General features: G+C 46.0%; 1 protein-coding gene across 7 annotated transcripts in view; it reads left to right on the forward strand.

Annotated features, from left to right (window-relative positions):
• RASA3 (RAS p21 protein activator 3) overlaps positions 1 to 20,984 on the forward strand; it is an 821,322-nt gene that overhangs the window by 192,815 nt on the left and 607,523 nt on the right. For 2 of the 7 annotated variants that reach the window (XM_069204629.1, XM_069204631.1), the window contains exon 1: positions 13,382 to 13,514. The exons of the other annotated variants lie outside the window; for them this stretch is intronic. The gene's annotated coding sequence lies outside the window, so the exon portion shown is untranslated. Of the gene's footprint in view, positions 1 to 13,381; positions 13,515 to 20,984 lie in introns of those variants that run through there. 7 annotated transcript variants of the gene reach the window in all.

Below are 20,984 nucleotides of genomic sequence, written 5' to 3' on the forward strand. Positions count from 1 at the left end.
CGAGCAGACCCCCGCGGCCCGGCGCTCCACCACACCCACTGATAGCCCGCTTCTTGAACTACAGAGTGAGAGATTCAGTCCTCCAGCACTTCCGGAAATCTAACCCCATTAACATGGAGAACAGCACCATATCCGCTTACCCGGATTACACGATGGAAGTACAACGTAAACGTGCCACATTTTTTAAAATAAAGCAAGTACTACGAGAACACAGTATCTCTTATTCATTATTGTTTCCCACCCGGCTTCGAGTAGTCAGCGATGAAAAAACTCTCGTTCTCAACCCCAGAAGATGCTTGGACCTGGATCAATGCAAAAGGACTGGCCGGCTCCCCTAATAGTAAAGATACAACTGAAGAATGGATCACGCCTGCTCGCAACAAGAAAAAGAAAACTAAAACAATATCTTGGCCGTCGAGATCGCAAATAGAAGCGGATCAGGCGCAAAGCTTAAGAGAAACAGCACATTCACTGGATCCCAAGCTGACAACAGAAGTGTGGCTTGCACCTCCGACAGCAGCTCTCCCGGAGATGAATCTGGCTCCCCACACTCCCAGCTCCTAATTGGCCCAGACCTCACCCCGCGATCTGCCGACGAACTTTAATGTCATCCTACGTGCCGCTGCCGCGCTCTCCCCGGGCGTTGCACCGGGACCCCCTGCTTCTCGGATGGGCACGGTCGGAGGTTTGTACGCATCCTGCGCGAGGGCCGGGGCCGCAGCAAACATGCTGACTAAACACTGAAACGATTCCTATGGGCATGACCACCGCACCAGGCACAAAGGGACAGAACTATCCTGCTGGTGGACCATGTGTAGCCCACCCTATACCAATCCATGCCACCCCTCAACCGAAAAATTTCCGAATGGAACTGAACCGTTTGGACTGCTGTTTAGGCACCGGTTGTGCCAAATTGTTACAATTCGGGCATCCCCTGATATATCCTTTTTTTTTGGTTCATTGTTGTTTCTCTCTCCCTTATTCTCCTTGTCTGTCATTTATCACAGTTTCCTCGGGCCGGGGGGGGCTCGGCGGGGGCGGGGCGATCGCACTACACGCACAAATTACACGCAAAATGGATGGCAACTCAAGCCGGTTAACGGGGATGGGATCCCGAGTCCATAGCCTCAACGCGCCAAACCCCTCCCCAATACAATGAATTAATCACCTACATATAGCATCATGACCTGGAATGTGAAGGGCATGGCGGGTACAAAAAAACGCAGTAAAATACACGCACACTTAAAAAGACACCACATCCATATCGCTATCCTCCAAGAAACACACATACCTTCAGGAGACATTCCCCAACTAATGGGGAGCTGGGGGGGACAGACGTATGGCTCGGGTAATTCATCCTTTGCAAGAGGAGTCCTTGTGTGGATAGCACCTGGGGTCCCTTACACAGTACAACAAAATGTTACGGATAAAAATGGCAGGTATATACAACTAATAGGCCAGTTAGACAGAGAGAGGCTGGTGATTAACGGATTATACACCCCGAATGTAGGACAAGGAGACTTTCTACACAACACTATCTCCCACATATCTAACGACTCACTCACAGCATGTATATGGGGCGGAGACATGAATTGTGTCCCGCAAATAGATAAGGATAGATCACACCCCCCTATTGCCGCTACCCCAGCCACCAAAAATTCGCAACTGCTGCGAAAATGGATGGTAGATCGCCACCTAATAGATACCTGGAGGCACTTACACCCACAAGACCGTGAATACTCCTACTATTCCCCGGTACACCTTCTCCACACCCGCATTGACCTCATTTTCACTTCTCCGGATCTAACACATAAAATCACGAGCATCGAATACTCTGCCAGGGTAATCTCAGACCAGTCCCCTCTTATAGCTTACATTATATGGGGCAGGCCACGCGCCTGCATTCCTACATGGCGACTACAATCCCAATTGCTGCAGGACCCGCCTTTTAGAAATGACTTATCCATACAGCTCTCTTCCTACTTCACTCAAAATGACGGGACAACGAAATCTAGAGCAATCGAATGGGATGCTCACAAAGCAGTAATAAGGGGAGCCTGCATATCTAAGATAGTAGGTGTTAGGCAAACATTAACACATGAACTGCGCGACCTAGAAGCCGAAGTTCACCTCTCGGAAAATAAATTCGCTAGTGGCTTGATTAGCCAGGCGGAGCTCTGCGATGCAAGAGCAAAGTGGTATGAAACAGACAAACGACTAAGTATCTTCGACTATCGACACCACATGGCTCGCACGCACTCGGAAGGTGATAGACCAGGGAAACTTCTATCATGGCTCACAAGATCCAACCCACGGAACTCCCCCATGGGCGCCATTCGCCTAGGCACTGGTCTAATCGTGAACACCAAGGCAGACATTAATGGCGCCTTCAGAGACTACTATAGCACACTCTATAAAGCCCACCCTCCTCCCTCCACAACCAATATAGACGAGTTCTTCAAAGACATTACTATAAACCGCCTGACCGCGATACAAATAGCTGACCTGGACAAGCCAATAGACATACAAGAAATACAACAGGCACTGCAGCAATTAGCGCAAAACAAAGCACCCGGCAGCGATGGTCTTCCGCCGGAGTATTACACCATGTTCTCATTGCAAATTTTAACCCCATACCTCACGATGTTATCCGAAGCGAAAGATCGGGGCCAACTACCTGACACTAGTCAGGAAGCTCTAATAGCAGTACTCCCTAAACCAGGCCGCGACCCTCTAGATGTACGCTCATACAGACCTCTATCGCTACTGAACACAGACTGTAAATTATTAGGTAAACTATTGGCCAACCGACTGCTCCCATACATGACGGACCTGATCCACCAGGATGAGTCCGGTTTCATCCCCGGACGCAGCACCTATAGCAATATCAGAAATTTATTACGCTTAATGGCGAACTCTCCAACGAACGATCACTCCAGGGTCGCGGTGTCCTTAGACATAGAAAAAGCATTCGACACGCTCGGTTGGCCCTTCCTGATGGAAACCCTCCACCGCATGGGCTTCGGACGGGCATACATTGCATGGGTGAGGGTGCTTTACACTAACCCTACCGCACGAGTCAAAACAGGTGACACTATCTCCCAGTCATTTAATATCGAAAGGGGAACCATACAAGGATGCCCATTATCCCCACTATTATTCGCCCTTGCCATCGAACCCTTGGCGGCCCGACTACGGTTGGTCGCTCCCTTATGGGGTATCCAGGATGACCAAACGCACCGTATAGTATCCCTATATGCAGACGACGCCCTTATCTTCCTCTGTAATTATAATGACTCCCTGCCTCCCTTATTGAAACTTTTGCATGAATTCGGCTCACTTGCCGGATTGGAGGTGAACTGGTCAAAATCGTGTATATTCCCCATGCGATCGGTTCCTGAGGCTCACAGGGCACCCCCAACCCAGACGGATTGAAATGGTGCTTCACCACCTTTAAATACCTCGGTATAAATATATTCCACGATACACAAGATCTCAGAGACGGAAATCTGGGGCAGGCGATCAGATCCATTAGAGGCTCCTTGCCCTTCTGGTGCTCTCTCCCGCTCTCACCTATGGGAAGAGTGGCCATTGCCAAAATGATAATCCTCCCCCGTCTCCTATATTTCTTTATGGCTCTGCCGTTGATACTACCGGCCTCATTCTTTAAACCACTGAATAGCCTCCTAACAGCTTTAATTTGGGGTAATGGTAGGCGACGGGTAGCGTTAACCAAAATACATCAACCATTGACCATGGGCGGCATGGGTGCTCCCAGATTTGAACTATACTACGCAGCCGCCCAGATACACTGGACGTCCGCTTGGCTTGGTAGCCCCGACAAAGCGGAACCACAACAGATTCTCTCCTCCTTAGGTAACACAGGAGTACTTCAATACTTTATGAACCGTGAGAACCCCAAACACCCACAGAATATATTACCGAAAATAGCACATCAGATATGGGGCCGCTACGTACTATCAGATGCTCAATCCCCGTCGTACTCTCCCAGGATCCCACTACTAGCTAACTCGAAACTCGCAGATATAGCACCCAAGGTGGGTCTGGGTAGTAGGATCGATAAAGGCATAAGCACCATAGGGGACTTATACAGCGAAGGCCACCTCCTAACATTCAACGCTCTCTCCACTAAATATAACTTAGGGCAGGGTAGCTTCATAACATATGGAGCAGTGCGACAAGTGCTTCGCTCTATCTGGAGCTCTGGCAACCTCGAGCCTAGCATATCCACCACGCTCCACGATATACTCAGCAGCATATCTGCCCCCCTAAACGTATCTAGAATACACATGATCCTCGCCGCTCAAACAGAGCATAATCAAGACCAAGCAAAAATTAGATGGGACGGTGTGCTGTCTGATCCACTGACACAGCGCGCCTGGTCCCAAGCCCTGAACATGGTAAAAGAAGTCTCACGCAACCGACGATTTCGTTACACCCAGTTTAACTATGTACATCAAACTTACCTATCACCCCACCGCATTACACGTATGTTCCCCCAATCATCACAGCTCTGCCCTAGATGTGCAACTTCCGATGCCAATTTCTTTCATATGACTTGGGACTGCCCCCCCAGTCCATACAACTTGGGACGATATCATAACCCTGTTGTCGGATTGGATGGCAATTAAGCTCCCTCTCACTCCGGAACTGTGCTTGCTCGGCATAGGCCCCCTCCCAAAAAAACGGAAGCACCCACTAAGATGTATAGCCCTGGCGCTGGTGATGTACAGACGCCTAATAGCTATGCATTGGAAAGCCCCAGCAGCCCCTGGGATTGACTTGTGGTGCTCAGAATTGCTGCGTTGGGCTAGAGCCGAGGCTCGAACACTGCAAACACTACTGGCCAAGGGGATCCCGATTAAGGGACTGAATACTTGGAACTCCTTTGTCACAAAACTCGAAAACAAAGACGATGTACGCCCACCATGAACTCCCCAATAAATAAATAAAAAAAAACACCCCTAGCATTATAAACAGCAATACTCGTAACACTACCAAACTCCTCCTGATTCCCCAGATTGATCCTCCACAATTTAAACAGCCTGCCAAACCACAAATAAAGGAATGGACATACCCTGAGCGGGGGGGCTGGGGGTCCCGGATGTGCGCATAACTGGCAATGTGTGCCTCTGGGCTGCTCCCCCCTCCGCCGGGGGACCGCGGTCGGGGTATCCCCGCTGGCTCCTCTCCGTCCTGGCCCTCCCCCTATTGACATTTTTCTTGTTTCCTTTTCTCATACAACATAGTTCCCCCAAATGAGTTTCCCCCTCCCTGGCTCCACTTACAGCGCACTCGCCAAAAACCTTTTTAACACCCTGGGCCTCCTGCGAGCACTGCTACCTACGGATAAACTACTGTAATCATAAGATCCGGGGGAAATTTGCATGAAGTGCATTGCATTACGCTGATTTGTATATCTTCACCTTGTTATTTTCTTTTACTTTTCTTCTCTGTGTTAAATAAAATAAAAACATATTTAAAAAAAAAAAAAACATGAACTGCTTGCAAAATAATGTGTAATTAAGCTGCATAGAAAACGTGCCAGACTAATATTAACATACGCGTTTGAAATGTGCCCACGGGGAGTGGCCACCAATGTATACGATGATTAATGGGATTGATTAATAATGAATTATTAATGTACTAATGTGTGATTCTGTTTTAGCGTTAGGAATTATATGTTAAGGTTTTGTTGAATTAATCATTAGGCCTTAGTTAGCAAGGGTCTGGGCTTAGCTGCCTGGTCTCATATTAACCCCTTCGCTGCCAGGCCTTTTCCCCCTCCTGTGCCGGGCCTTTTTTTGCCTATTTGGGGCAGTTCGCGCTTAGGCCCTCATAACTTTTTGTCCACATAAGCTAACCAAGCCAAATTTGCGTCCTTTTTTTCCAACATCCTAGGGATTCTAGAGGTACTCAGACTTTGTGGGTTCCCTTGAAGGAGGCCAAGAAATTGGCCAAAATACAGTGAAAATTTCGTTTTTTTCAAAAAAATTGGAAAAAGTGGCTGCAGAAAAAGGCTTGTGGTTTTTCCCCTGAAAATGGCATCAACAAAGGGTTTGCGGTGCTAAACTCAGCAGCTTCCCAGCTTTCAGGAACAGGCAGACTTGAATCAGAAAACCCAATTTTTCAACACAATTTTGGCATTTTACTGGGGCATACCCCATTTTTGCAGTTTTTTTGTGCTTTCAGCCTCCTTCCAGTCAGTGACACAAATGGGCATGAAACCAATGCTGGATCCCAGAAACCTAAACATTTCCGAAAAGTAGACAAAATTCTGAATTCAGCAAGGGGTCATTTGTGTAGATCCTACAAGGGTTTCCTACAGAAAATAACAACTGAAAAAGAAAAATATTGAAATTGAGGTGAAAAAAACATAAATGTTTCTCTACGTTTTACTCTAACTTTTCCCTGCAATGTCAGATTATCGAAAGCAATATACCGTTACGTCTGCTGGACTCCTCTGGTTGCGGGGATATATAGGGCTTGTAGGTTCATCAAGAACCCAAGGAACCCAGAGCCAATAAATGAGCTGCACCCTGATGTGCGTTTTCAATCTATACCGGGTATAAAGCAATTCATTTGCTGAAATATAAAGAGTAAAAAATTGCTATCAAGAAAACCTTTGTATTTCCAAAAAGGGCACAAGATAAGGTGTTGAGGAGCAGTGGTTATTTGCACATATCTGAATTCCGGGGTGACCAAACTAGCATGTGAATTACAGGGCATTTCTCAAATAGATGTCTTTTTTACACACTCTCCTATATTTGGAAGGAAAAAATGTAGAGAAAGACAAGTGGCAATAACACTTGTTTTGCTAATCTATGTTCCCCCAAGTCTCCCGATAAAAAAGATACCTCACTTGTGTGGGTAGGCCTAGCGCCCGCGACAGGAAACGCCCCAAAGCGCAACATGGACACATCCAAATTTTTGGAAGAAAACAGAGGTGTTTTTTGCGAAGTGCCTACCTGTAGATTTTGGCCTCTAGCTCAGCCGGCACCTAGGGAAACCTACCAAACCTGTGCATTTCTGAAAACTAGAGACCTAGGGGAATCCAAGGAGGGGTGACTTGCGGGGCTCGGACCAGGTTCTGTTACCCAGAATCCTTTGCAAACCTCAAAATTTGGCTAAAAAAACACATGTCCCTCACATTTTTGTGGCAGAAAGTTCTGGAATCTGAGAGGAGCTACAAATTTCCTTCCACCCAGCGTTCCCCCAAGTCTCCCGATAAAAATGATACCTCACTTGCGTGGGTAGGCCTAGCGCCGGCGACAGGAAACACCCCAAAGCGCAACGTGGACACATCCTAAATTTTGGAAAAAAACAGAGGTGTTTTTTGCGAAGTGCCTACCTGTAGATTTTGGCCTCTAGCTCAGCCGGCACCTAGGGAAACCTACCAAACCTGTGCATTTCTGAAAACTAGAGACCTAGGGGAATCCAAGGAGGGGTGACTTGCGGGGCTCGGACCAGGTTCTGTTACCCAGAATCCTTTGCAAACCTCAAAATTTGGCTAAAAAAACACATGTCCCTCACATTTCTGTGGCAGAAAGTTCTGGAATCTGAGAGGAGCTACAAATTTCCTTCCACCCAGCGTTCCCCCAAGTCTCCCGATAAAAATGATACCTCACTTGCGTGGGTAGGCCTAGCGCCGGCGACAGGAAACACCCCAAAGCGCAACGTGGACACATCCTAAATTTTGGAAAAAAACAGGTGTTTTTTGCGAAGTGCCTACCTGTAGATTTTGGCCTCTAGCTCAGCCGGCACCTAGGGAAACCTACCAAACCTGTGCATTTCTGAAAACTAGAGACCTAGGGGAATCCAAGATGGGGTGACTTGTGTGGCTCGGACCAGGTTCTGTTACCCAGAATCCTTTGCAAACCTCAAAATGTGGCTAAAAAAACACATGTTCCTCACATTTCTGTGGCAGAAAGTTCTACAATCTGAGAGGAGACACAAATTTCCTTCCACCCAGCGTTCCCCCACGTCTCCCGATAAAAATGATACCTCACTTGTGTGGGTAGGCCTAGCGCTCGCGACAGGAAATGGCCCAAAACACAACGTGGACACATCACATTTTTTCATAGAAAACAGTGCCTACGTGTGGATTTTGGCCTCTAGCTCAGCCGGCACCTGGGGAAACCTAGCAAACCAGCGCATTTTTTAAAACTAGAGACCTAGGGGAATCCAAGATGGGGTGATTTGCGGGGCTCTGACCAGGTTCTGTTACCCAGAATTCTTGCAAACATCAAAATCTGGCTAAAAAACACTTTTTCCTCTCATTTCGGTGACAGAAAGTTCTGGAATCTGAGAGGAGCCACAAATTTCCTTCCACCCAGCGTTCCCCTAAGTCTCTCCATAAAAATGGTACCTCACTTGTGTGGGTAGGCCTAGCGCCCACAAAAGGAAATGGCCCAAAACACAACATATTTTTTCACAGAAAACAGAGGTGTTTTTTTGCAAAGTGCCTACCTGTGGATTTTGGCCTCTAGCTCAGCCGGCCCGGGGGGGGGGGGCAATGCCCTAAAATAAATTTTAAAACCCCCCCCAAACCCCCCCCTGCCCAGGTGCGACCCTTGCCTACGGGGTCGCTACCCCTGCGTGACATTGGCGCCAAAAAACAAATTCCCGGTGCCTAGTGGTTTCTGCCCCCTTGGGGGCAGATTGACCTAAAATCGACCAATCTGCCCCCAAGGGGGGCAGAAATGGTCTAAACACAGTTTGCCCCCCAGGGGAGCGACCCTTGCCTGATGGGTCGCTCCCCATCTCTAAAAAAAACAAACGTGCAAAAAAAAAAAAACACACAAAAAAAATTTGCCCTGGCGCCTAGAGGTTTCTGCCCCCCCCTGGTGGCAGATCGGCCTAATAATAGGCCGATCTGCCCCCAGGGGGGGCAGAAATGGCCTAAAATAAATTTGCCCCCCGAACACCCACTACGCCCCCCCCCCCCCCCCCCTGGAGGGACCCTTGCCTACGGGGTCGCTCCCCCTGCGTGACATTGGCGCCAAAAAACAAATACCCGGTGCCTAGTGGTTTCTGCTCCCTTGGGGCAGATTGACCTAAAATCTACCAATCTGCCCCCAAGGGGGGCAGAAATGGTCTAAACACAATTTGCCCCCCAGGGGAGCGACCCTTGCCTGATGGGTCGCTCCCCATCTCTAAAAAAAAAAAAAAAAAAAAAAAACCAAAAAAAAAACACAGAAAAAAAATTTGCCCTGGCAACAAGAGGTTTCTGCCCCCCCTGGGGGCAGAAATGGCCTAAAATAAATTTGCCCCCCGAACACCCCCCCCCCCCCCGGAGCGACCCTTGCCTACGGGGTCGCTCCCCCTGCGTGACATTGGCGCCAAAAAACAAATCCCCGGTGCCTAGTGGTTTCTGCCCCCTTGGGGCAGATTGACCTAAAATCGACCAATCTGCCCCCAAGGGGGGCAGAAATGGTCTAAACACAGTTTGCCCCCCAGGGGAGCGACCCTTGCCTGATGGGTCGCTCCCCATCTCTAAAAAAAACAAACATGCAAAAAAAAAAACACACAAAAAAAATTTGCCCTGGCGCCTAGAGGTTTCTGCCCCCCCCTGGTGGCAGATCGGCCTAATAATAGGCCGATCTGCCCCCAGGGGGGGCAGAAATGGCCTAAAATAAATTTGCCCCCGAACATCCACCCCCCGCCCCCGGAGCGACCCTTGCCTATGGGGTCGCTCCCCCTGCGTGACATTGGCGCCAAAAAACAAATCCCCGGTGCCTAGTGGTTTCTGCCCCCTTGGGGCAGATTGACCTAAAATCGACCAATCTGCCCCCAAGGGGGCAGAAATGGGCTAAACACAATTTGCCCCACAGGGGAGCGACCCTTGCCTGATGGGTCGCTCCCCTTCTCTAAAAAAAAACACCAAACCAATAAAAAAAACACAAAAAAAAAATTTGCCCTGGCGCCTAGAGGTTTCTGCCCCCCCTGGGGGTAGACCGGCCTAATACCAATAGGCCGATCTGCCCCCAGGGGGGGCAGAGATGGCCTAAAATAATTTTGCCCCCCCCACCCCTACCCCCCCCGGGGAGCGACCCTTGACTACAAGGTCGCTCCCCTTGTGTGACGGCCCAAAAAAAACATCCCTGGTGCCTAGTGGTTTCTGCCCCCCTTGGGGGCAGATTGACCTAAAATCGGCCGATCTGCCCCCAAAGCGGGCAGAAATGGCCTAAATACATTTTGCCCCTCCTGGGGAGCGACCCTTGTCCAAGGGGGTCGCTCCCCATCTGTAAAACAGAAAAACAAAAAAATCCCTGGTGCCTAGTGGTTTCTGCCCCCCTTGGGGGCAGATCAGCCGAATCAAAATAGGCTGATCTACCCCCCCCAGGGGGGCAGAAATGGCCTAAAATAATCCCCCCCCCCCAACCCCCCCCAGGGAGCGACCCTTGCCTAAGGGGTCGCTCCCCTTGCGTGAATTTCACGCAAAAAAAAAAAAACTCCCTGGTGTCTAATGGTTGCAATCCGGCTTTTGAAACCTGTGAGAATACATTTCCTTCCCTTTGAAGCCTCTCGGGGCCTCCCCCATGGGATTGAAAAAGAAATGCAAAAGCATTTCTTTTTCAATCGCGCTGGAAGCTCTGCTTCCAGCGCGATGGGGGAGACCCTGTGACTAATCAGCGCGCGCTGACGTCACAGGGGGGGTTGGGGGGGGTCGGGGGTGGGAGGGGAAGGGCTTCCCCTTCCATCCCTGACTTGGGAGGGTGGGGGGGAGCCCCACAGAGGGAGCGAGAGCGCTCCCTCTGGGCTCTGTGCACAGGACGTAATGGTTACGTCCTGGGCACAGCAGCACTGTGCCTCAGGACGTAACCATTACGTCCTGGGCACAGAAGGGGTTAAATGTGTTTTTATAAGGTGCAATGTGCTGTCTTCCTGAAGGACATAAAGCTGTACTTTTCCAGAAGCTAGGGATGTGTGTAACCGTAGTAAATTCTTTCTCATGTCATGAGACCCGACTTGCTCAAGGAGACATTCTTGCTGAACGCAACAGTATAATTCGCAACAGGTACAAAGTCGCCCAAACTGGTAAAGACAATGGAGCTACTGACTGAAAGCAAGGAGTGTTACTTTTCCATACCTGACATTCTACCCGGTGAAGACGTAAATCACAGGAGCCAATGAACTGCATGAGAACTGTTTTAAATGAAAATTCTAGTAAGGTGATCAATGGACTATTGGATAGAGATAATGGTGCACCAAATACTGACCAATTGGAAATTGGAGACTTGTCTGGCGGATTCAATTTAACGACATGTCACAAGGAGAAATCAGCCATAAGAGGGAAACTCCTGCTTTTACTCTGACATTCCGGTTTAGTCTTTGCTCTTCTAATATTTTAAACCATCCTCACCCTTTTTGCCTTACCCGATACTTGCTTCTCCTCCTTATGAGGGAAGTATTCCTACCTACCCTATTTTGCTGAGACTTTGCTGTTCTATCCGGGCTGATGGCGAATCGATTGTTGTCCTGAGGATGAAGACTAATTCTGTATGCTGACCCCTTACGGAGGGTAACTGTATGATAATGAAATTGTAAATCGTCTGTTTGCCTTTTCTTTCTAGGTACCAACTGCTCTTTGATAGAGACCATAGTTATATGTTTTCCAAATTTGTGTTACCCAATTGTTTTGCATGAAGCCCAACATGCTGATGCTAATTTTAGATTAGTTAAGGAGTTCACTGACATTGGTGCAAATAGACAAATGACTGGATCTTTGCTTTGTTGAATAACGTATTAATGCTACTCTGCTAAAGTTGATTCATGTTGACGTTGTGCTTTGTTCTGATGTTTATGATCTTTGCTTTGCTTAAGTCATATTCAAGTTGCCACATTGTGACATTGTTACTGTGTTTTCTGGTATTAAGACTAATAAACTTGCTAGTAGAGTGTAACTAATAGGGAATAAATCAAAAAAATCCTACTAAATTGAGTGTGGTTATTCATGGCTGAAAGGGTATGTTGTGTTTAAATTCTTATTAATGCAATTAACTAATTTGATTGATTTGTTATTGTGAATATTAATGAGGTTATTGATCTAGTGATTGAAATGCGGAATAGGTATCTCGTCTTGAGGTGTCTCCAATCAGGGCCAAAAGGCTCATTGGCCTAAAACGAGTCCCCCGTGCAAGTAAAAGTACCTAGGTCGGGACGCGTTATCACCAGTAAAAATAGAGCCCAAAAATAAGTTACCAACAATTGTGATCAGTTCCGCTCGCATAATTGTTTAAGGTGTCCTGAGTAGGATTGTGTTCTTCCAAGTTACAACCATGTGAAACTGGGCCAGCCTGGTTCTGGGGGTACTCGCTGTCTTTCAATGGGGATTTAAATGGGGATTTTGCGGACTTTCATTTTTGCTTGAAAATGTACTCAGTGTTCCAGTTTAGGGTTTCTTGTACGGTACGCCAAAGATCCGCGGTAAAATGGTAGGTATAAATACAGATATCATAAATTAGAGCAAAATAGAACAGACCACGTGCAGGGAATTCGTATAATGAAGTGAAAAAATACTTTTGCTGACGGGCAGTCTGCTCGGGGCAGAAATGACACTCATACTCGAGGCAGCCATACTGAAGTCTGACTATCCTTGCCCTGCCACACAACTGCAGATGCACGTCTCCTTTTAGTGAGACCCTGGTGTCATGGGGTAATTGGAGACATATCTGGGGGAGACTGTATTTATTGCTCTCCCATATGAGGACTGGACTTTTACACGGACCTGAACTTTCCTGACAACCCGAGCATATCTGTATATCGCCTGTCCTATTGTGTGGTTCCTCTTACACAAATAAATGCAAGTGGTCCGAGGTGAGCCAGTGGGATGAGTGAATTCATATATGCTGTCCAGCGTAGAGGTGGTCAAGAGTAAATCTTATATGGTGATGTTTGGTTACCAAATAATTAATCGCCACTAGGGACGCTACAGTTAGTGCTGGCTTTTACTTTACAACTTTTGTGCGTTCTGGAAGTTGTAGTTTGGTCAAGTCTCTTGAATCAGGCAGAGTACCAGACTACAGTGATTTGTAAAAGGAAAATACAGAGTATTCGTTGTCCCTTGTCATGGACTGCCGTGACCGTTAACCATAAACGCACGAGAATCTAGAATGTCTGAATATCTAGCGCTCATGAACATGCTCCTTGCCATCGGATCACGCGAGCAAGAAACTTCTCGTGAGACTAGACACGGTTCACTTCTAGGTCGCGTCAGCTGCTCGCTTCCCCCCAGGACACGGCTGAGGACGCGTTTGCCAAAGCCCTGGGAGAGTGGCAGTGTCAATGAGCTGTTTGTCGGAGGCCTGGGCGTGCGCTGACCGGCAGCTGCGCGATGAAGGCCGCACTTGTTGGCCTGCCTCGCATTTCCTTCGTCCCGCGTTCACACCACCCCTTCGCTGCTGGCTGTTTTCTCCCGTGATTTATCAGATGATGCCAGCTTTTGTGCACGGGACTCCCTGATAACCATCGACACGCTCGGGAGCTCCCAGGTGAGTGCAAACAGCTGCGTCTGTAAACTCTCGCCAAGGAGTCAAAAGATTTGCCCTTGACTTAGGGAGGGCTGCCAAGTCAGCGTGAAACCTGGTCTGGAGCAGTGGATTGTGTTGTGCGACGCAGGGCTGAGCAATGCGAAAAACAATTGCATTGTCAATGTTTTCAATAAACTGGCTGCTTTTAGCAGCTTTGCAGGTTCCGTTATGGTATTTCTTATGATCATTGGCCACTTATCTGGTTATCACACAAGTGTGCTTACATTTTTGCTGGTGAGCACTCATTTTTGGGGACCATTATTTATTTTTCATCATTCGACTTTGACCCAGAGCAAGAGGAATAGAGCAATAGGAAACAAGGACAAGGGGAGAAAGAGACTTGCAAGATTGAGATAAAGGGACAGGAAGGGTAGCGTGGTGGATAAAAAAGGCTTGAGGCGGAATCAAGATTAGGCAGCTTAGGTTTTGCGTTTGCCTGGCATACAACAGCTCTGGACTCCTGAGCGTATATTGTGGGCGCCTGCACTTATATATTTACTTACTTTTAAATTGTTTTACAAATTAAACACTTCTTCAGAGAAAGCAGAGTTTGCTGTCACTTCACAGACTTAGACTCCTTATGTTTTAAGCACAGGATCTCACCAAAGGCAATATGGATCATGGAAGGGCAATGAGAATGAACAAGGCAAGGCCCAATTCTGCTCTTTTGGCTAAAAACAGATTAAAACCCTCACATTCAATGCCTGTTGATGAGATGCAACAATTTTGTAACGAAAGTCCAATTTTTCAATTAGTGGTTGAATGAAATAGAATATTTACTAGTTTCATAGTTTGAAACTAATGATCGTTTATATTCATTTTCATAGGCCGATTTTTTTTTTGTATCCAAGGTCATTTTAAATATTGGCTTTAGTTGTATGTGCGTCCATGTGAAGTTAGTCTGCTGGTTGTTAACTCTTTGAAGTTTATTGACCTTGTATCACGAGCTAGTGTTTTGTTGATTAGTATTCCTCATGTCTGCAAGAAAAAAAAACATTTGGAAGTTGTCATGTGCTTCTCAGGTCAAATAGCTAATGCAGCTGGCAAGGGGTTTGTAACCATTTACCTTCTGTGCCCTTCATCATTGGCAGGACATTTCCTGCCAAGGTTGTCATAACAGACAGGCACTATTACATTGATATCATTTTAATATGGACTGAGTCCAATATGAGTTGAGGCTTTGTTGATTTTTTTTTTTTTCTACAACACAGTATTTTATTTTATTTTTATATGCTACTTGTTCTTGTATCTTTGTCATTATTATTCTTATCGATCATAATAATAATGTTTCTTATTTAGTGCAGTATTCACCAGCCAGTTGGTCTCACTGCTTATTAGACCTCACAGCCTTAGGGTGGTCAACTTCACCTTTTTGCCTGCCTCCCTTCACTTTTTGACTCTGATTTTGCTGGTTTTAGGACTCTGTGCACTTTACCAGTGCCACCCACATATGTACCTCCTTAACCATTTCTCAGGCCTGGCATTGCAAGGCCTGTGTGTGCAGTTTCACTGCTACTTCGAGTTGGCATTTAAAAGTAATTGCCAAGCCTTAAACTCTCCTTTTTTCTTCACATGTCACCCCTAAGTTAGGCCCTAGGTAACTCAGACAGCAGGGTGCTGTATAGGTAAAAGGCAGGACATATATCTGTGTGTTTTATATGTCCTGGTAGTGGAAAACTCCTAAGTTTGTTTTCCACTGCTGTGAGGCCTGCTCCTTGCATAGGCTAACATTAGGGCTACCCTCATAAACTGTTTGAGTGGTAGATTCTGATTAGAAAGGGGTGAACAGGTCATATTTAGTATGGCCAGAATGGTAACACAAAATCCTGCTGACTGGTGAGGTTGGATTTTATGACTATTTTAGCAATGCTACTTTTAGAAAGTGAGCATTTTGCCACACTTAAATCCTTCTCTGCCTTACAGCCTGTCTCCAATCCACGTTTGGGTTGGGCTGGTTGACAGCTCCCTTGTGCATGTCACCCAGACAGCCACAAACACAGGATGCTCAGTAACGCCTGCATACTGTTTGGGTCTTCCTGGGCTGGAAGGGTGGAGGGCCAGACATTTACATTTCAAAGGACAGTGGCCTGCCCTCACACGAAGGACTACCAAACCCCCTATTGGGACCCCGGCAGACAGGGTTCTACTGAAAGGGTACCTTGTGCACTTCAAAACCATTCTACGAAGTCTCCCCCACTTCAAAGGCACTTTTGGGTATATAAACTGGGTCCCTGACCCAACCAAATTAGACACTTCTTGGGAAGACATTCTGCACCAGAACCTGCAATCTGCCAAGAGAAGTTGCCTGGCTGCCCAAAGGACTCACCTGGATTGCTCTGCTGTAAAGGACAGCTGCCTTGCTGTTGTCCTGCTGCCTTGCTGACCTCTGGCTCTGCTGAGAAGTGCTCTCCAAGGGCTTGGATTAAGCTTGTCTCCTGTTCCTGAAGTCTCAGGGCCAAAAAGACTTAGGGGGTTATTCTAACTTTGGAGGAGGTGTTAATCCGTCCCAAAAGTGACGGAAAAGTGACGGATTTACCACCAGCCGTATTACGAGTCCATTATATCCTATGGAACTCGTAATACGGCTGGTGGTATATCCGTCACTTTACCGTCACTTTTGGGACGGATTAACACTCCTCCAAAGTTAGAATAACCCCCTTAATCTCTGCAAGGAAATTCCTTGTGCAGTGAAAATCGACACACAGCCTGCTGGAATCGATGCACAGCCTGTCCAGTGGTGAGAAAATCACAGCATCGATGAACTGGAACGATGCAGCCCAGCTCCCTGAGAGGGGATCAATGCAGCGGCAACATTGCGACCGGAACTTTGACGCACAGCCCACCGGATCTACGCATTGTGGAGGTGGAACAACACAGCCCGACTTCTTGTGAGTGGAATTGACGCAGCACCAGCCATGTGGCAGAAATTCCACTGCATCACCTGCCGGATCGACGCAACAGCTGTGACTTCGCCCCGCACGCCCACGATTTCTACGCATCATCCCTGGGTGTCAGAAGACCCCGCATCGCAAAGAGGATTCAAGCCTGCGTGCTGGAAATCGACACAAAACCCTTGCAGCATGTAAAAGAATCGACACATCATCTTTGTGCCGCCAGAAAACCGACGCACACATACCTTTTTCCACGCACCTCCTTCTTTGCGATCCTCGTTCATGTACTTTTGACACAAACCAGATACTTTGTGCTTGCAAGAGACAATTGTTGCTTTTAGGAACTTAAGACTCTTCTTACCATTGCAAAAGTGATATTTCAACTTGTGATCATCAAATCTTGATCGTTTTTTACCTTAATTTAGTCCGATAAATACCTTATATTTTTCTAAACCTGTGTGGTGTCTTTTTGTGGTGTTCTCACTGTTTCATTGCATGATGTATTGCACAAATACTTTACACATTGCCTTCTAACTTTAGCCTGATTGCTCAGTGCCAAGGGTGGGCACAGGATAATTTGGATTGTGTGTGACTTACCCAGCCTAGGATTGTGATCCCTATTAGGACAAGGGTGTATACCTCTGCCACCTAGAGACCCAATTTCTAGCACTGCTGATGTCCAAAAAGTAAGGGATTGGAAAGCTTCAAGGGTGAAGGATTACAATATTTGTGTTTAAGATTTTACCAAAGGGCTTTATGATTGGGAATGCCTCTAATAAGGTGCAGGACGGGGGGGGGGGGTCACTGTTCCATATCTTTGGTGCAAGACCTTCAAAGGCTTGTTTACCAGAACAAGAACTTTTGAAATGAGGAATGGAGATGAAATTGTGATTGATTTGATGACTGCAATTTCTGGTGCTATTCTAATTTCGGATTAGGGTGGCAATGAGTGATGGGCCTGGTGATTGGCATTTATTTAACTAGTGGGGCAGTTGGGAGTACATAAGGCAGACGTGGTCACTACTTTTATGGCTAAGCTTGGAACTGATCTGAATCCTCTTGAACCTGCAGATGTGAAATAAATGGCGGCAGCGGAAAACACTTTTGTCGTACTCAATGTGAGTTTTTTCCACATTCACTTTGAGAAGGGACATCAAGCAGGAAAGTTGATGTTGAGGTTTTGCAGGGAAAAATAGCACAAACTATGCACAAAACTAATTGTGGGAGTCAGTGAGCAATATATAGGCACACACCAACATATTTGACAAAGGGGAGGAGATTGATGCATATTTTTGAAATTCTGCAGCAGATGGATGAAGGCCAATACTCTGGACAGGAGTTGGTGAGTAAGAGTGCAGTTTGGTTTCGAGTCAGCATCAGCAGAGTCTTGTATTCAGCAATATTTTGGGGGCTTTCACTGAGGGAAATAAAGGGTGTGAAATTAGGGTTTTTCTCCATCCTTATCAGGCAGAAAGTGTTGTCAGTGTAAGGACAGAAAGTCAATAAAATACATATTAGAAAGGTTAGGAAGGAATACAAAATGTAGAAAGAGAGGGAGAGGGTTGAAGAGCTAGTTAAACACTGTGCCTTGTTTTGGGACTTGCACTGGAAAGACAGAGCAAGACATAGCTATGGTTATAGAGAAACAACGCAATGTAAGTTAATTTTGAGTCGTGAACTGCAGCCATTATTAGGCACATTGGGATCAGTAAACTATGGGCCACTGCCCACAAGTCTAAAAAAATTACGGAGTAGTTACCACTTTCCTTTATGAGGATTTCTGTATCCTCAAAGATTGACATCATCCCTAAAACAGATTTGAGAGATGGAAATTGGCCTGGCTGTTGACAAGTAAGTAGTTGTCCTAAAAATAAAAACAAAACAGAGATGCCATACCCTGTTCAAAGTGAGAGGTGCAAATTATTCTTATAGTTGAAGGAGTGAAAGTGGGTGCTTGAGGTATTGGAGTTGAGTGAGCAGTGTCTTTGGGCATTGTCACATGGATTATTGCTACTTTTTCTATGAAGAAACTGGAAAGTTCTTAAATGGCAATAAAAAATTGGGGTGAAGTAGGATGGTGTTTGGTTAGGACTCTGACAAATTCTTTGCAGTTGTTAGGAACTTTGTTGATCCAAATAGTGAACTCTACTTTACTGGAACATTCCTGGTATTTTGAATTAGAGCTGTATGTGACTTTGAATGAACACAGCACCAATGTTTTAGCCTTCCTTTCAGACTAGAGGCGTTGAACCTTGGATTGTGATATCTGCAGTGAACACTTGGCCAGGTGTTTGTTAGGTAGAGTACTTAGTTTATTACAGTGAGCATTCTCTCCTAGTGTAGTGGGAGGATGTGCGAAGAGCTGCAGCCATCAGAACAGGCAGGGGCTGGGTTAGGATCAGCTCTCGGGTACATGTTGCATTCAGGCTGGAATGTTGATTTGCACTGTGTGCAGACTTTCCTCCAATCTCTGTGTGATGTAGGTTGCGAGCAGGTATGGGCAAGTGAACGTGGTGGGAGATGCATGGAGAAAGACTGGTAGAATCGTGTGACACCGGGATGGGGATGAGTTGGGAGTAGTTCCTATAGCCAATGTTTCTGATGACCAACAGAGAAAGAGTGCACTATTTTGTTGAGTAGAGCTAGAAACTTGCCAACATATCCACACAGTTCCAGGTTGTAGATGAAACTGTTGAAGATGGATAAGGCCACTTTGATACTCTCAAGTTTTGGCACTATGGGCTTGTTTCCTCACTCTCAATTAGAGAACAAATGTTTATCTAAAGGTTCAAACTGACTGTTCTTGCCTCATCCTTTCTACTATGGTAATACATTCCAGATTTTGAAGCAAGAGCGTTCTTCTGTTGGTTGAACACCAGCCTCTCCCAATTTAATGGATTAATGAATGATGTTTAACCTTGTTCTCTTGAATATATGTTAAAAAACAGACTTAATCTAATCATTCAGATTTCCTGAAGTATAATTTACTTTTTGCCAATGTTCCAGGACTCACTAATTAGTGATATTTGCAGTTAATTTTATAGCAACAGCATAATCTTATGATCTCCCACTAACATATTTATGAAAGTCATTTCGATGAAACTTCATAGACAAGTATTCGTCAAACTCCGAAAACGTTTTTCTGAAATGCAGTGATGAATGGAATGCTTGGATTAATCTCAGTCATTGGTAATTACTTGGAACATTCTTCCTGCTCCAATAGAAGAAGCTGTGTGCTAGGACTGTCAGCCCTTTTATGATCGGAATGCAAGTCACCCAATACTGTTTTCAATCTATTTGGGCCTCATCAGTGAGGTGCAGAGTGAGTCCACTGGCACATTGTGCATGGAATCCACGTGTGGCATACCTGTTAGACTTAGGGCATCCCTCTTATAAAAAGAACAAGTGATGGGTGGAATGCTTGAATTAATCTTTTCCTCTTGTAATAACTGGCCCATCAATGGATGAAGAGGAGGCCACCACCTGTGTGGCATATTTTTGTTGAGGATATTGACATTTTTGGAAATCACTGTAGAAATCACAGGGTTGCAATTGTAATGAGGCAGGTTTCTGGTAAGCAAATATTAGTTGGGTGAGTGATAGCTAGACTTCTGACTATGCTTTGGGCAGGCAATTATGTGGATTATATGTAGAGAATTTAAATTTGTGCTGGAAGAGAATGGTGTCCAGGTAAAGCAGATTAACCTTGTGTAGGAAGTAGTGATGAAAGCAATTTTTTATGTGCCATTGAGTTTACGAAAAGTCCTGAGGTCAGCAGGGAAACCAAGAAGTATGTTGTGTGAATCAGTTCTTTATGAGTTAGGATGCAATTGGCTTGCAGCGATTACTAGACCAGTTCTGTGCGTGGATCTAGTGGTCAATCAAACTAAAACGCACGTAAGGGTTGTTGGATCCCGAGATAAGAATAACAAGTTTTTTAGAATAAATAATACGGAAATTAGCAAGATTCTGTTGTACCCATACTTAGGATACATTTTTGATGGCAGACATACCTGGGGCAGTTTGAAGGCTGGCAGGGCAGCTGCTCTTGCAAGAAGCATAATGGCGGTTTTAGGCTTTGTGACTAGACTAGAAAGCAAACTGATTAAAAAAATAATGACAGTCTGTAATGCAAAGTGCAGTCCAAGGGCCACCCCTGGGCAGGGGTATAAGGCATTTGGGATGATCCCAGGCTGGAGAAGGTTTAAAATGAATTCATGAAAAGATTGTTAGATGTACTCACATCCACTAGTAATTACGTATGTCACACTGAAGTCGGACTAGGGTATGTAAATGACACTGTGAACATACAACCACTCTTGTAATAGCTAAAGGTATGGACTAAGCAGGAAACGTCTCGGAACCCTTTAATATTAGCCAATTTCCTTAAATTGGAGAAGGATTTAAAGGTACTCTGGATTTCATACATATGCAAAACTTGTAATCATTTGGACTTTAGTGACATGTTTGAGAACCTGGCTAAGTTTTCGACTGGTTTCTTTAGGATACTGAGCAAATTGTTTATAACTAAACACATGGA

The sequence above is a fragment of the Pleurodeles waltl genome, chromosome 8 (genome assembly GCF_031143425.1).
Source record: "Pleurodeles waltl isolate 20211129_DDA chromosome 8, aPleWal1.hap1.20221129, whole genome shotgun sequence".
Taxonomy (NCBI): Eukaryota; Metazoa; Chordata; class Amphibia; order Caudata; family Salamandridae; genus Pleurodeles; species Pleurodeles waltl.